Below are 18,581 nucleotides of genomic sequence, written 5' to 3' on the forward strand. Positions count from 1 at the left end.
GCATTGTCGAAACCATCAGGATTAGTAAACGTTGGAATTTCAGATCGATCTCAAGCTATGTTGTATTACCACCACGGTTAATAAACAGATCTATATGGTGTCAAGAAAGCCAGCCCTTGCCGTGGTATTTATTCTGTAAATGACAGCTGTGTGGGAAACGCATTAGCCAAGGAGTTGGGTTTGGTATGCCATCGCAAAATACAGTTTATTTAGAAGCATAAAACCTGCCAGTTACCTAAATTTTAGAAGAACAGAGAGTTTAATTAAAATAATTGGAACCTGATAGTTTCATGAGCTCTAACAATTGAAGTCATTTGAGTTCCTCATAAAAGAATATCTTCCATGAGTAACTGTTGTGAGCAATAAAAGCTAACTTTGGAAAAAGTGTTGTAACCGCCAAGAGAACTTGACTCGCCACATGGCTAGCAAGAAGGCTAAGCCGCCACCCACATACAAAGGCCTATTCAATTCTACACCACCCTTGCCACCTCCTGCCTGGACCAGGCCTGGCCATCTGCGTTGTCTCCAGCTGCAGGCACAAAGAAATGACAGCTGCGCCCTCTGCATTTTGAAGGTGTGGGACCGCAGTACAGTATCTGACGATAGCAGGAAGTAACGGACATATCTACACTAAATAATGGATCATTTTTACTTTCTTTAAACATTACTACTATTGAAATTAAGGTTTAATCTGTCATGACAGCAAGATTGGGAATGCTTTATGTATGTATTAATCGGGAGTTGTAAAGAAGGGAGAGATAAAAGTTTTATGACCTGTAAAGAGTTGCCTGAGAAGCTACCTACGGCTTTATCTAAGCAACTTACAATCTCACGAGTGCGGCACCTGTTGCCCCTTACAGCACCCCAAGCTGCACTGAATCTCAACACAGAATTCTTAACCATTATATAATGAACCCTTTGATTAACTTTACGCACATTTTCAATACTAAAGAACTTACTTTTCTTCCTATACACTTTACTCATGACAATTGGACTCTAATTTTATTAAAAACAAAAGCAGCAACAGGTAAGTCATATCTACATTTTCGAGATGCAACTAGCTTCGTCGAGTTGTCTATAATGAATATATGAAAACAGGTAGGTGATAGAATCAACAAAAGGAACAACAATCATACCCTTGGACGATTAATTGGGAAACTGATAAGCAACAACATTCGCAATTATTAGACAAGGAGTACAAATCAGCGCAGGAAATATCATACAATATATTTAATAAGTATTGGTCTGTTCATTGAAGGAGACATAAAACCACTTTTCATCAGAATCTTGTTAAAGGAAGTATTAATGTGACATTACACTATTCCACAGCATTACACATAACATCACCATGACTTAACGACAGTTTTCATGTAGGTGGAAGTACCAAAGACCATCAGTTGGCATGAAAATATAAACGAGAGCATAAAAGAATACCAGGGGATACTTACATTCATTTTGCTATGAAATGTAACTGGAGGATAAGGAAGTTTTGATTGAAGGAAATAATATTTTGAACTTTTACTTTTGTTGTTTGTTGCCACTGCTTGTATCACTATGATGAGTTACCAATTACTTATGTCTAATTACTTGTGTCCAATTACTTATGTCAATGCATTATTGTTCATTTTGTTCATCTCTTATTTATGCTATTATCAAATGTTTAGAGAGTTTTAGCTAGAGTCTGCCAGCACCAGTAATTTAGTATTTATATCGACCTTGTGTTTCCATGTGTCACTGCATAACTAGAATGATGAGGATAATTATTTTTGTGGGATTTCAAGTATGCTAGAATAAGTTCCCAAGTATTGCCAATTACTTAAGTGTTTAGTAACAATGATGTCTTAGGTACGAAATTATTTTGGAAGGGTAATTTAAGATCTAACCATGTTTTATTTCATTTGTGTTTGATTTTTTATCTGGAGGGACATACCACATGCCTACTCCCTTGATAGGTAATGTAAACAGAGTGAATCATGCCCACAGAACGAGCCAGCTTTGACCATATACCTAGTCCATTGTATGAACAAGAGAACCACACCCGCAGGGGCACATACCTTACATAACGCAACTGGCAATCAGGTGGAAACACTAGCTGTGTGTGCCATTTCTTCACTTTTCAATTTTGCAGCATAGTCCATCCTACCCACTTTCATCTGTCAACTTTCAACAGAACAACACCTTTGGGACTTTATTATCTGGGCATATCATAACACAAAACTATTCAGCCCATGTGTACTAACACTAACTAATCTTTCATGTCGAAGAAGAGTTCACGAGAACAGTGTTCCGTGCTCTCTGACGACAGCTGACCAGGCAACATCAGACACGAACCGCATCTAGTCCGCAGCTAAACTGATCATAAACTGAAATCTCCTTTCAAAACTTGAGCCATCTTTGAAACTGTTTTTCCATTGTATTTTCCAAAGGAATACCGACTACTGAAGTAGAAGCTTTTAACTGTATAACGTGTCTCAGGACACTGCGATACATCCAAGGATAGATGGGAGTTTTAAGCAACTATCTGGGCCCAATGAGGCAAGCACCATGGAGTTATAGAGACGGCGAACTTGGTCATGCAATGAAGTTTTTTTATGCCAAAGATGTTGAGTATTAGGAAGAAGTACATAGCAGCTATCTTGGAATCGCAGAATTGTTGTATACACATTTAAATAGGCAGTACCATGGTGTCAACAATGTGCCATGCACCATATCTTCATGAAGAATAAAGCCTTCAGAAATTATGCTCAATTTAATCTTTTCTAATTCAGTTCCTTACACTTTCTGTTTCCGCTATGGAAGTTTCTAGCTTCTCATCGAGTTTAGTTTTTCTCCTCTCATTAGCAACAGCGTTGACATCCAACGACACAATCTACACCCCACCTGCACAAAACTGGTGTCACTTTTTTTTGTCATTCTCACTTTATGGTGTTTAGCAAATATATCGGTGCATGGGAAACTTCCACTCCCAATGTGAATGTTATTGCACTTGGATGGTATGCCCAAATTGGCAGTTAACTTTGTTTACTTATTGATATGGTATATGCAACAATTTAATATGATACTTGTGTGCCTCATTTCTATATTTATGTATGTTAATGTAGTTCTGAACAGAACCACCTGTAACAATGCATCCAGTGCGATGTCACACGTAACCCCACTTCTGTGTTGTTGGTCATCGTTGAATACACCATGTCGATTAAGCACATCTATTCCCCTTTACTCAGTAACAGTATACACCTTTTGTGACATTAATATATGTCACTTCTCACTTTGAAGCACATAAATACGCTCATCAGGAGCAGGAGCCCAAGAAAATGTGGAGAGAGTGTAAAATACAGAGAGCGCAGTGATCAGCATCGGTAAGCTTCATCTCTCGCTCACTCTTAAACCTGACTCTTGCCTTCTGTGCCACGTACGTGAGCACTGCATGCGGCATTTGACAGTCGTAGCCACCTTGGCTTCGCTTCTCAGCTACCATGTGCTGACCTGACGCTGCGCTAGCCTTGGAAGTTACCTGCCGTGTGCCTTTCTGACGTAGCATGAGATTCGGCCCTGCAGCCAGCTGCCCACGAAATTGAAAAGTAAAGAAATTGCACTAATAACCTTTCATGCCACTATGGCTTACTCACATAATATTCGTGCTCATTTACCTATGCTTTTTATACCTGGAAGCTCATTCGTGATACCCTTGTCAATTGATTTTCTTGCTCTGTCTAATTAATCAAATGATCACCTCCTATCACCAATTGATGACCTGTTAAAACATGGGCAAATTTCTTATGTTTACCTGTTGGCACACTTAAATGAATGGCAAATAGCCACTAAACTATATACAACCATTATACCCAGCCGGCCATGGCCGGGCCCGCTCTCTTGTCTTCCCGCTCTCTTGGACGTGCGCCCTGTAGAAGTGAAAATCTCCCACTTCTCCCAGTGCTGCGGCGCCGGGGACTTAGTTTTCACAGCCGGCATGCTGCTCGGACTGCCCTGATTGGCAGACGCCAACTTTTGTTAGGTTCGCGAAAAATGTTTCGCCAAACTCTACACTCTGGTTCACCCTCACATCCCTTTTTAACATGTTTTTGCCAATAAATAGCCTTTATTTAAATTTTGTCCTGCTCATTCCATAATGTCCACTGCCTTCCCAACCGCCCATCCCGTACACCATAGTTCCTGCAGCATGTACCCAACAGTTTTCCCTTCCTCCATCCTGTCACTCCATCCCAATTCACTTCCCAACTTTGCCTTCACCATGTGCCACTTCCTACCTGTTACAATTGTGCCAACTCGTATACTTGCCAACCCTACCACCCACATTCCTAGCCAGCAATCCAGCTTGCCTCACTCCAAGCCACAAGCCACCTTCACCCAGTGCCTCTCCCTGCCTCTCACCTCATTCTCCCTCTGCCCAACACGCCCTACATTACCCCACCACATCCAGTCCACCAGCTGCAAAATATCATTCATCCCATGGCAATGGTGTGTGTGTCAGAGAGAGTGAGTGTGTGTGTGTGTGTGTGTGTGTGTGTGTGTGTGTGTGTGTGTTTTACTCTAGCTTGTCAAGGGATAACTCCAATAGATAGCATGTCTTTTATGAGTGCCTATTAACAACTTAGTGCACTTGCTTTTTGGTGAGTGGCCTCCTATAATTGTAAAGTGTTTACACTCTACAAGAACATTCCTACAACAGTTATCTGATCTTATCATATTTTGGAACATATCATAAGTTTATTTGCTGATGTATATTAGTATAATAATAACTGTACTACTTGATAAATCAATTCATATACTTAGGGACTGATTTGGCCATATTAATTGGTACAGCCACATCACAGTACAAGTGATAATGGTGAGGATAATATGTTCTGGATGCATAACAGCAAGATCTTCAGTGACTGTCCGAAACTTCTATGACATGAGTGTGGATAAAAGTTTCAGATAAAACAACTTCAATTTCAGGTAATATTTAAAAGTTCCCTAAAACTCAAACACACACACACACACACACACACACACACACACACACACACACACACACACAAAGCAATGTAATCATGGATTTCATGAGTTATAAAAATTATAATGAAAAGAGAATTTCTGTGGAAAAAATTAAAATAGTGATGAAGATAGCTGTGTGTAGCTCATCACTGTAATAAGAAGGATGTGCCACTCGCTCCAAAACACAGTGGAGTTCAGACATAAAATAAAATTTTAAAAGTTTTGCATGGCACATCATCAACTAAAGTAGAGGTCACATTGTCACCTAAATCCTATTCCACTCTGTTATCACAGTACAGGCCTAAACTTCACTGACATAAAATGTGGCATATAGTGAGTTTCACACCTTATGTGTCTCAGAATAGTGGTCTTTCTCACTGGCATATGAAGCTAATATTGTGAACAGTATACTATTTGGAGGTAGGTCAGGGTTATTTCATCTAGTCAGAGTTGTCAGTATGAGAAATTCCACGCACAATGTGTGCTGGCAGCAATATCTGCTACATTATCAACAATACAAGGATAATTTAACTTTGCCAAAACTTCAAAGTATTTGTTGCACACAACCCAACTTCAAGGCTGGCAAGGAGACACTGAGAAAAATTATTCTGTCTCTGTGATCTAGTTTTAAAAGGTTGTAGAATAAATAGTCATTGCGTGTGCATATGAGACATTAGTTTCAGAAAAAGATTAAATTTTTAAGAAATAAATGCAGCATCACAGTTTGTCCTATGCTTTATTCAGATGAAATGGTGATTCATTTACATCACATTAAAACTTGTAATAGTGTGTATGGAGTACTGTCAAACATAACTGTTACTCAATTTTGAATTGTTGTGGTATGAAGAACTTTGGTGTTTAGAAATATTATGTGCACACCATTATCACTTCCACTCCTATTTTGACAAGGAAAGAACTACCACCTGAAACAAAAACAAAAAAAAACAAAAAAACAAAAAAATTTCCCTTCTCCTCTTAATGCACCTGTACCAATAATTAATTTTTCTTCTCATATTCATTATTCTTTTTTTATAAAGTTACCTGCAGTGTGTACATGTAATATATACATAAATAGAATGAGTTTTGCTTGGATTTATTCTTAAGAGTCTTATTTGTACTGCATTTGTTCTCACAGTGTAATTAATTCTCATAAAATCCTCGTTAGTTAAAAATATGGGTAATTGAAATTCTTAATGGAATGTGTAAGAGTAAGTATTTAGTGAGCTAATTGGCAGCTCAGATCATACTGACACCACCCATTAGAAAGACTAATATTGCAGCTTCACAGCAAAGTTTTTTGTCTTAAACTTATTAAATAAGGAGATAATTATCATTAAAGTTAGCTGCATTTCTCACTGTTGATTTCGCTTGTATCCTTCTTAGATATTCCAACCATTGCCATTATACTCTTGCTGGACTGTCTTTTATGAACAAAATGACATACTGATACTTCACTAATTCATTAAGCTTTTAATTAAGATTTTTGCTTAATTTACAATATGGTGCTTGTATTCAAAAATGGGGTATACTAAATGTAGATGCATAAAATAGTTTCATTAACTTTTCTAAATTGTTAACCTACAGCCTACTTGAAAAACCAGTTTACTGTTAATACTTATAGTCCATCCTAAGTATCAAAATATAATGCAGCCATTTTTCAAAAGGTCATATAGTTTCTGAGATCACAGTACATTCATACACCAGTCTTTAAACACCCGGACCCCACCCCAAATTTTCAGTGTGGCACCAGACAGCACTTGTGCAGCACCTATGGGAGATATTGAGAAAATACATCTAGTCTGGATTGTCTTAAGCCAATTCATGAATTTGCAGCCTAGCTCAACAGTGCTGACTTCTGTGTAGAAAAGCTGTGGCTGACTACTACAATATTGACACCTATATAACTGTTCATTGTTCCCAAAGTTCATATTCAACATCTCTATGAAAATATTTTTACTGTGTACACATGAGCAGCATGTATGAGTGGATTATCTGATGTATTTTTATCAGGCAGTGGCTATGTTAATTCTTCTAAATTTACGGATGTTTAATTCAGACTGTTATCATGTTTTATGCATCTGATATTTAATGATCTGAGTGACTGCCTCAGAAACTCAACATAAGCTACACCCATTGTATTCTGCTAATATTGAGTATTAGAGGATTGTGACCTCATATATTGATCGTGTTGTTAAAGGCATATATCTGAATAGTGAAGAGGAGAGGTGGAGATACATACTTGCATAGAAACAAATGATGTGGAATGTAATCTGGTTGTCACAATGTTTGTTATGGTCATAACTGTAGGAAAAAGCTACACTACTTACAGGTCTTTGGTGTGACGTCATAAGCGCGTGACTGCGTGTGAGATCGCTCTCTAAGTTTTCATCTATTTTTAGGTTTCAGATATATATTTTAACTGTTTTTGTGATAATATTTACTATATAAGTGACTTATTAGTGGTTTCTTCATTCACCTCTGCATTTCTTGTGTTGTGGCCTGATATTTGTGAGTGTTTCGTATCGAGCAACTTAACCTCTTACCCGTGTTTACATTCCGCGCTGACCAGTTGCAGCTGTAGCGGCGCATCGAAAGCTAAGTACTAATTAATTGTTTGTGTATAGTAGTTTATTTAGGAACTTTAGTAGTCTTCAACCGGCGTTCTTGGTGTTTTCCGGTGAAATAACTTCAGAAGAAATTTTTGGGAACTGCTTTCAGTTTCGTTACTGTCATTAGACATTTGATTTTCTTTCTGTGTTAGTATTTTGTTATATTCTCATTTGTTGTTGATTAATACTGTCAATAATAGTAGTTACTTCCATTGTAGAGCAAGTTTGTGATAATTGTAGTCAGTTTTTAACATCTTCTTATTGTAGTAGCGGAACTTAGATAAAGTTGTTTTCTTGTTTCAATAATTGTAAAATTTTACCATGAGTGAGAAGTGTGGGCTTTGCCGTAGGTTCGTGAGTAGTGGATTGCGGTGTGAGACTTGTTCGAAGTATTTTCACTGGGGGGAATGCAGTGGGGAAGCCAGTGGGCATTCTGGTGAGATCCTCTCCTGGAACTGCAGGTTATGTAGCAAGAGTAAGTTGATAGAGGAGCAGGAGCGTAAGATCTGTGCCCTTCAAGTGCAGTTGAAAAGCGCACAGGAGGAGCTAGATAGGATGAGGAGGGAGAAGGGGGTTGGGGAATGGGAGCTGGCTGTTGGCAAGAGATCTGCTAGGAGAAGGAGATTTTCAGATAGTTTTACTATTGGTGTTTGTAATAGATATGACCAACTGTCAGAGTCTAGTGGAGAGGAATCTCTAGTAGCTGTAGATGTAGGAAGTATGCAGCAGACCTCAGCAGTTACGGTGGCTCGGACAGTTGCAAAGTCTAAGAGAAAGAAGAAGGTTCTGCTGTTAGGTAGTTCTCATGGTAGAGGTGTAGGCCATCAGTTGCAGGAAGTTTTGGGGAGTGAGTACCAGGTCACCAGCATTGTGAAGCCTAATGCAGGATTGGCTCAGGTGACTTTTAACATAGGGGGGTTATGTAGGGATTTTACTAAAGAGGATCAGGTAGTGATTGTAGGTGGGGCTGGTAATAGTATTGATAGGGATGGGGAGTATGACATAGATGGTGACCTGGAAAAGATAGCCACTCAGACTGGCAACACGAATGTGCATTTCGTGGAACTGTTTCAGCGTCACGATCGGCCTCATCTTAATACAGCCGTCAGGCGTAATAACATGAGACTTGGGGGTGTGCTGATGACAGAAGGCATGAGTCACATTTCAGTGGTGTCGGTGGAGTCTATCAGTAGGATGGGTTTCACTAGACATGGCCTGCACCTCAACAGGTATGGGAAGGGGAAGTTGGCAAAACTTATAGGTGACAGCATAGGTGGGGGTGGTGGGATCACTCATGGGAAAATTCCGGTAGTTGTGGGTGTTAGAGCTGTACCTTCTTTAGATTGAAGTCAGCTGATAGGTATTCCTGCTTAAGGGAAGTCTCTCTAACAAAGAAACCACTTTCTACAAAGCTTGGGTATCCAATTAATGAGGGAATTAGTATATTCCATCAAAATATACAAGGTATTAGAGATAAAGTTAGTGAACTGCTTATAGATGTTGACTCTGAAATTATTGGTATATCTGAACACTTCTTAAATAAGGAGATAATTCAGAGGCTTCCTTTACCAGGATACAGGTTGGCTGGCAGCTTTTCTAGGAGCTCTTTGCGGTGTGGGGGAGTAGCCATGTATGTGAAAAATGGTATCCCATTTGAGTCAATTGATTTTTCAAAGTACTGCACTGAAAATGTGTTTGAATGTTGTGCAGGTGTGGTTAAATTTAGTGGAGCTAAACTTCTTACTGTTGTTATTTATAGATCCCCAGACTCCGATTTCACAACATTTTTGCTAAAGCTAGAGGAGGTTCTTGGTTCACTTTATAGGAAATACAAAAAGTTAGTTATATGTGGTGACTTCAATATTAATTGTATAAGTGATTGTGCAAGGAAAAGGATGCTGGTAGACCTCCTTAATTCATATAATCTTATGCAAGCCGTATTCTTTCCAATGAGAGTGCAAGGGAACAGTAGAACAACCATAGACAATATTTTTGTTCATTCGTCATTACTAGAAGGGCATTCTGTTAGCAAAAAGGTGAATGGCCTTTCAGATCATGATGCACAAATTTTAAGTCTAAAAGATTTTTGTGCTGCAACACATGTTAAATATAGTTACCAACTTTTTAGGAAAGCTGATCCAGTTGCTGTACAGACTTTTGTAAACCTTATCAAGGAACAAGAGTGGCAAGATGTTTATGGTGCTGATACAGTAGACGATAAATATAATGCTTTCCTCAAGACTTTTCTCGTGCTCTTTGAAAGTTGCTTTCCGTTAGAACGTTCAAAACAGGGTACTAGCACTAACAGGCAGCCTGGGTGGCTGACTAAAGGGATAAGAATATCTTGTAGAACAAAGTGGCAATTATATCAAAACGTTAGAAACAGTCAAAATCTAAATGCAGCAGCCCATTACAAACAGTATTGTAAGGTGCTTAAAAAAGTTATTAGGAAGGCAAAAAGTATGTGGTATGCAGATAGAATAGCTAAGTCTCAGGATAAAATTAAAACAATATGGTCAGTCGTAAAGGAAGTGGCTGGTCTGCAGAGACAGGTCGAGAATATAGAATCAGTGCATAGTGGGGATGTCCGTGTTACTGATAAGTCGCATATATGTACAGTACTTAATAATCACTTTCTGAATATAGCAGGTGAACTAAATAGAAACCTAGTCCCAACAGGGAATCATATAGCGCTCTTAGAAAAAAGTGTTCCGAGATTGTTACCTGAAATGCTCCTCCATGATACTGACAAGAGGGAGATTGAGTTAATAATTAAATCACTAAAGACCAAGAACTCTCATGGATATGACGGGGTATCTAGCAGAATACTGAAGTATTGTTCCACGTATGTTAGCTCAGTACTTAGCCATATCTGTAACTTTTCCTTTAGGAGTGGTCGGTTTCCTGACCGATTAAAGTACTCGGTAGTGAAGCCACTTTATAAAAAGGGAGACAGGGATAATGTTGACAATTATAGACCTATTTCTATGCCATCGGTGTTTGCTAAAGTTATCGAGAGGGTTGTATATACAAGGTTACTGCAGCATTTAAATTCACATAATTTGCTGTCAAATGTACAGTTTGGTTTTAGAAATGGCTTAACAACTGAAAATGCTATAGTCTCTTTTCTCTGTGAGGTTTTGGACGGATTAAATAAAAGGTTGCGAACGTTAGGTGTTTTCTTTGATTTAACCAAGGCTTTTGACTGTGTTGACCACAAAATATTACTGCAGAAGTTGGAACATTACGGAGTAAGGGGAGTAGCTTACAATTGGTTCGCCTCCTACTTTAAGAACAGAAAGCAGAAGGTAATCCTCCGCAATATTGAGAGTGGTAATGATGTTCAGTCCCAATGGGGCACTGTTAAATGGGGCGTTCCCCAAGGGTCGGTGCTGGGGCCACTGCTGTTTCTTATTTATGTAAATGATATGCCTTCTAGTATTACAGGTGATTCAAAAATATTTCTGTTTGCTGATGACACCACCTTGGTAGTGAAGGATCTTGTGTGTAATATTGAAACATTATCAAATAATGTAGTTCATGATACAAGTTCGTGGCTTGTGGAAAATAATTTGATGCTAAATCACAGTAAGACTCAGTTTTTACAGTTTCTAACCCACAATTCAACAAGAACTGACATTTTAATCAGACAGAATGGGCATGTTATAAGCGATACGGAACAGTTCAAGTTCCTAGGCATACGGATAGATAGTAAGCTGTTGTGGAAAGCCTATGTTCAGGATCTTGTTCAGAAACTAAATGCCGCTTTATTTACCATTAGAACAGTATCTGAAATAAGTGACATTTCAACGCGAAAAGTAGTATACTTCGCACATTTTCATACGCTTATGTCATATGGTATTATTTTTTGGGGTAATTCTTCTGATTCAAAAAGGGTATTTTTGGCTCAAAAACGGGCTGTTCGGGCTATGTATGGTGTAAGTTCGAAAACCTCTTGTCGACCCCTATTCAATAGTCTGGGAATTTTGACATTGCCCTCACAGTATGTATTTTCTTTAATGTCGTTTGTAGTTAGCAATATTAGCTTATTCCCAAGAGTTAGCAGCTTTCACTCAGTTAATACTAGGCAGAAATCAAATCTGCATGTGGAATGCACTTCCTTGACTCTTGTGCAGAAAGGAGTGCAGTATTCTGCTGCATCCATTTTCAATAAGCTACCACAAGAACTCAAAAATCTTAGCAGTAGCCCAAACACTTTTAAGTCTAAACTGAAGAGTTTCCTCATGGCTCACTCCTTCTATTCTGTCGAGGAGCTCCTGGAAGAGCTAAAAAATTAAGCAAATTCCAGTGTTACATTCTTGATTTCTTTATTTAAACTAACGACTTGTCGCCTGAATATGTTTCTTATATTTCATTTTATCTGTTTCTACAATCATGTTATAATTTCATGTATTGACTTGTTCCATGACCATGGAGACTTCTCCTAAATGTGGTCCCACGGAACAATAAATAAATAAATAAAATAAAAAATCTGTGTAGTGTACATCATTTGCATAACCCCTTGAAATACATTTAGAGATATTCTACAAGACCTTGATCTGTGATACTCCAAGGGCTTAATGGACATTACAGGAGGCCAGTGTCACTTATGATGCCACAGCATGAGGACATCCTCCTACTCTGGTATTGTGAAACAAACTCATCAGTTTAAAGACAAGGACATATGGTAGAACTTGAAGACAGTGACACAAGGGTTAGATGGGTCTTAGAAAACTGTGAACAGTGGGCCCTGGTGACAATAAACAGTGAATACATAGAGTTTTGAATGACTAATGTGAGTTGACAACAGCTACAACAGCTCACATGACATTAATTACAAGAGGCAAAGTTAAATACGACACAGCACCAATGAGTAGTAAGTGGGTGCTACAATAGTAGATTAACCATACTTCAACCAATGAGAGGATGGGGATGACAAATGCCATCTTCAGTGAGACAGGAGTCAATCAATGCAGAACCCAGCAGTAGACAGATCAGCCTGAAGTGGAAATTCAAATGAATTGTCAAGCAGACAGTTATTGATACCAGCAGTGACTGATATTCTGACAAGAAGAGGGAAAACTGCTTATATTATTGAGCGTTCAATTAATATTGACAAAATGAGTGAGAAAGGGGTAGAAGACAGTACGCTTATGTGTAAAATACAAGAACATTCCATAGATGAAAACACTGAATTATTACGGAAATTAGTGATACAACACTGATCAGAAAAGATAGCTTGAAGAAAAACATTGTCAAATTTAATAATTTAAATTTAAAAATGGACCTGACTAATAGTAACCTGAGTAACATATGGGTATGCAGAACATAGGTAATAAACTAAATTTGATGAAAACTGCATACAGAAGAAAGCTGAGCAACTGGGGAACATTTGCAATCATTATTATGTACTTGGAAATTAGCATCTGTGGGTTAGTGAAGATGAGCTTGAAAAACTGCATAGTAAGGGAATAGAAGATGCTACTGTTAATTCTTTTGAGGATGAATTACTAAAAGTAAAACAAACTGTTCCAATACGAAGGAAGTACACTGATCAGCCAGAACATTATGACCACCTACCAGACATTCGGTATGTCCACTTTTGGCATAGAGAACAGGAGTCAGATGTCATGATATGGAATCAATGAGGCTTTGGTAAGTTGCTGGAGGGAGTTGGCACCATGTCTGCACACAAAAGCCACCTAATTTCTATAAATTACGGGGAGTTGGGCAACGAGCTCTGATGCCATGTTCAGTCACATGCCAGATGTGTTCAACTGGGTTCAGATCTGGCAATCTGGAGGGTCAGCAGATCAATTGGAGCTCGGAACAGTGTTCCGTGGACCACTCCATCACACTCCTGGCCTAGTCACATGGAGACCTGTCTTGTTGAAAAATGCAAATGCCCTCAGGAAACGTCATCGACACGAAGGAGAGTACATGGCCTGCAACCAGTGTATGATACTCCATGGCCATCATGGAGCCTTGCATAATCTGCATGGGACCCATGGACACCCACATGAATGTTCCCCAGAGCATAATGGAACAACCACCAACTTGTCTCCATCCCGAAATACAGATTTCAAGGAGCTGTTCCTTAGGAAGGCAACGGATTTGTGCCCTACCATCAGCAAGATGACAAAGGTGTTGGAATTCATCGGATCACACAATGCTCTGCCACTGCACAAATGTTCAGTAGCGATTGTCATGTGCCCATTTCATCCATAGTTGGTGATGTCGTGGTGTTGCATGGGTATGTGGAGGCCCATCATTAGGAGTGTTCGGTGTACTGTGCTTTAAGACATCTTTGTACCTTGCCCAGAATTAAAATCTGGTGTTCGTTCTGCCACAGTTCACCACTTGCCCTGTTTTACCAGTCTGCCCAGCCTATGACGTCTGACATCTGTAATGAAGGGTGGCTGCCCAACCCCATGACATCTTCATGTTGTTTCACCTTGATTTCACCACATATTGAAGACACTCACTGCAGTACTCCTGGAATATCCGACCGAGTAAACTCAGGTAGATTATACGTGTTCCCCATTCTATACACAGAAAACTCACTCACTGATACTACATGCACCATACATGCATCTGACAAGCAGTCAATCCTCACCAGGTGACACTGTTATCACCTGAATGGGTTTATATCAATAGTACATCAGTGGTCATAATGTTCTGGCTGATCAGTGTTAAGTAATGCTGATATTCAGGTAATAGCAGTAGTTCAGAAAGCTGTTAATGTAAACTTTGATAAAAGTGAAGATGTTGAAACAGAATGTGTGCAGTTAATGATGGCTGTAGTTGATAAAGTAGATGTTAGTGTGAATGACTCAGTTTGAAAAATAAGTTACCACTGTAGTAGTTAACAGTGATGTAAATGATTTGCAAGCAACTGAACTTAAAATGGGACTGAAAATCGATGTCTCAAAGTATTATATGAGATTGGGAACAAGGTTGGTGAGGTTGTGACAGACAATCAGGTTGAAGATTATGTAAGGCTTGTGTAATTAACAACAAGTTACATAAAAAAAGCTATCACTAAGGTCTAATGTTAACAGTGTTCTGATGAAAAGGGTGCTTGTTGAAAGGCGAAAGATTGCCAAAACACAGAAGCCTGTTAGGTTACCAATGACTACTATTCCCAATCTTTTTAAGTGAAATATGAGGTAGACTGTTTGCAAAAAGTAGAGTTTAATGTAAATATGTCTAAGACATTTGTCAGTTTCTATATTGCTTTTAATAGAATTGTGTCTGTGAGATGTGCTATGCTCAAAGATTGTGTTGGTTGAAGTGCTATACTTTCATACATTTTCAATATAAGCATAATACAGTATGTGATCAAAAGCATCCAGACACCCCCAAAAGCGAGTTTTTCATATTAGGTGCATTGTGCTGCCACCTACTGCCAGGAACTCCATATCAGCAGCCTCAGTACGAATACATAGAAAGAAGGATCCTTTATTGTATGATTATATGATAGCGGAACAAACACTGTTAGCAGTTACTTCTGTAAAATATCTGGGAGTATGCGTGCGGAACGATTTGAAGTGGAATGATCATATAAAATTAATTGTTGGTAAGGCAGGTGCCAGGTTGAGATTCATTGGAAGAGTCCTTAGAAAATGTAGTCCATCAACAAAGGAGGTGGCTTACAAAACACTCGTTCAACCTATACTTGAGCATTGCTCATCAGTGTGGGATCCATACCAGGTCGGGTTGACAGAGGAGATAGAGAAAATCCAAAGAAGAGGGGTGTGTTTCATCACAGGGTTATTTTGTAAGCGTGATAGCGCTACGGAGATGTTTAACAAACTCCAGTGGCAGACTCTGCAAGAGAGGCGCTCTGCATCGCGGTGTAGCTTGCTGTCCAGGTTTCGAGAGGGTGCGTTTCTGGATGAGGTATCAAATATATTGTTTCCCCCTGCCTATACCTCCCGAGGAGATCACGAATGTAAAATTAGAGAGATTCGAGAGCGCAAGGAGGCTTTCCGGCAGTCGTTCTTCCCGCGAACCATACGCAACTGGAACAGGAAAGGGAGGTAATGACAGTGGCACGTAAAGTGCCCTCCGCCACACACCATTGGGTGCCTTGCAGAGTATAAATGTAGATGTAGATTTCATTAGACATTGTGGGAGAGCAGAATGGGGTGCTCCACGGAAATTATGGTTTTAGAATGTGGTCAGGTGATTGGGCGTCACTTGCGGCATACGTCTGTACATGACATTTCCACACTCCTAAACGTTGCTAATTCCACTGTTTCCAATGTGGTAGTTAAGTGGAAACATGAAGGGACACATACATCACAAAAGTGTAGAAGCCGACCTCGTCTGTTGACTGACAGAGACCATTGACAGTTGAAGAGGGACGTAATGTGTAACAGGCAGACACCTATCCAGACCATTACACAGGAATTCCATACTGCATCACCATCCACTGCAAGTGCTGTGACAGATAGGTGGGAGGTGAGATAACTTGGATTTCATGGTCCATTAGCTGCTCACAAGCCACACATCATGCCGGTAAATGTCAAAGGACACTTTGCTTGGAGTAAGGAGTGTAAACATTGGATGACTGAACGGTGGAAAAATGTTGTTTGGAGTGCCGAATCACAGTACACAATGTGGCGAGCTGATGGCATTGTGTGGGTACAGCGAATGTGCAGTGAACATCATCTTCCAGTGTGTGTAGTGCCAACAGTAAAGTTAGGAGGTGGTGGTGTTATGGTGTGGTCGTGTTTTTCATGGACGGTGCTTGCACGCCTGGTTGTTTTGTGTGGCACTATCACACCACAGACCTACATTGATTTTTTAAGAACCTTCTTGCTTCCCACTGTTAAAGAGCAATTCAGAGATGGTGACTTCAACTTTCAACACGATCAAGCACCTATTCATAATGCACGGCCTGTGGTGGAGTGGTTACACGACAATAGCATTCCTGTAATGGACTGTCCAGCACAGAGTACTAACTTTGATCCTATAGAAGACCTTTGGAATGTTTTAGAATGCCGACTTAATGCCAGGCCTTACCGGCTAACATTGATACCTCTCCTCAGTGTAGCACTCAATGAAGAAATGGCTGCCATTCCCCAGGAACCTTCCAGTACCTGATTGAACATATGCCCGTGAGAGTCATTTTAGTCAGCTGTCCGGTAACTTTTGATCACATAGTGTATTTCACCAGGTGTTACAAAAGTAGATAGAGGAGCAGGGGTCAGTGTAATAGTGAAATGATGAAAACTTAGAATGTTATGGAATCTTAGTGAAAACACTACATGGCAAGTAGTGCCTCTGCAGCTGGGTGATCTTCTTCTTCCTTTCCTGAGTCACTCCATTTATTTTTTATTTATCCTCCCCTAGACAATAAATATTATTCAGATGTTGTCCAAATGTACATGGGAAATCATCTCAAGGGAAAGGGAAAGCCAAATATGTACTTAAAAGGTACAATAAAAATAATGCAAGTACACAAAGTACATACTAATACAACTTTATACACATGTATGCTTATGGTATTATAAATGCATAGTCTGTTTTCTTTAGGGCTTTACTTTTGTCCTCCATAAGAGCAACTCCTTTTATATACTACAGTACTTTGTTAAAGATTTTACATAGACAATAGCTCTCCATAAGATATGGAAACATAATAAAAAGTTCACAGGTGAAAGAGAGTAATTTCAGGTTTGTCTTAATTCAGACATTATCAGAAAATGTTTTTTGGCCATTTACCATTTACGAACACTGTTCTAGAATAAATTTTTTAAATTCTGCTTTAAATTTATTTTTGTCTTCCAGCTTTTTGTTGTTGACTGGCTGTCTGGTTGTAAAGTTTTGTATCAGTAAGGCTCACATGCCTTTCTGTGCTTGTTCTTTTCACTCACTGAGTATGATGTGATGTGCTATTTTGGGTACTGTAGATATGGAAGTCAGGATTTGTCTGAAAATCTGATAGCTAGGCCCTGAACTATAACACACATTCTTGTATATATTATCCAGGTATTATTAGTATTTTAAGCTTTTTGAATATTGGTTTGCAGCATGTCTGTGGATGACTGCATGTTATTATTCAGATAGTCCTCTGTTGAAAAGAAATAAAAAATTGTTTTATGCAGAAAGAGGTGGAACACCAAAAAATATTCTGTATGTTGCATCAAGCTGGAAACAACTGAAATATGCCATTATGGCACCCTCTGAGGTTCAAAAATTTGCAATAATGCTAAGAGTCAAACAGACTGAATTGAGTTTCTGTGCAAGTTCCATTACATCGTCATTAAAATTTAACTTTTCATCAACACGAATCCCCAACAGTTTTGTAGATGTCACTCTGTCTATGGCTTTGTCACACAACACTAGATCAACATCTACATTTTGACTCGTTTTTTTCAAATTGCACCCAACTTCTTTCATTTGCATTTAAAGTTAAATAGTATGGCATTTGCTGCATCAACTGAGGTGTGTGTCAGTTATATACAGAAGAAACTTTATGCAACCTACTATATTGAATTGCGTACTCCTGTATCCATTTCTTTTATATCTAATACTATACTTGTTTTGTGGCTGGAGTAAGCTGACATTGTGGGGGACTAAAATGGAGAACTGATATGGAGAGAATGCAACCATTAGTATGTGAATAGCTGTGATATAAAAACTAGCTTTATCTTTCTACTAGGTTATATGACTATTGTTCTTATTTTCCTTTGTAACTCCTGTGGTGTTGAGTTTTCTTTTATATGTATTGGATGAGTATGTGTAGTTAATAAATAGAAAAAAGCATTGGATATTATCATAGTCGTGTGTATTACAAATATATGCTGAATTCCCCTAAAATATTAGTCATACAAATAGTGATTTGTTCTGCAGGTATGTTTCAAACCAGTTTATCTCTGTCCCATGAATACCTAATGCTTACAGTTTTTCTAAAAGAGAGCCGTGATTGCCAGTATCAATTGTTTTGGAGAGATGTATTCCTACTAT

The sequence above is a fragment of the Schistocerca americana genome, chromosome X (assembly GCF_021461395.2).
Source record: "Schistocerca americana isolate TAMUIC-IGC-003095 chromosome X, iqSchAmer2.1, whole genome shotgun sequence".
NCBI lineage: Eukaryota > Metazoa > Arthropoda > Insecta > Orthoptera > Acrididae > Schistocerca > Schistocerca americana.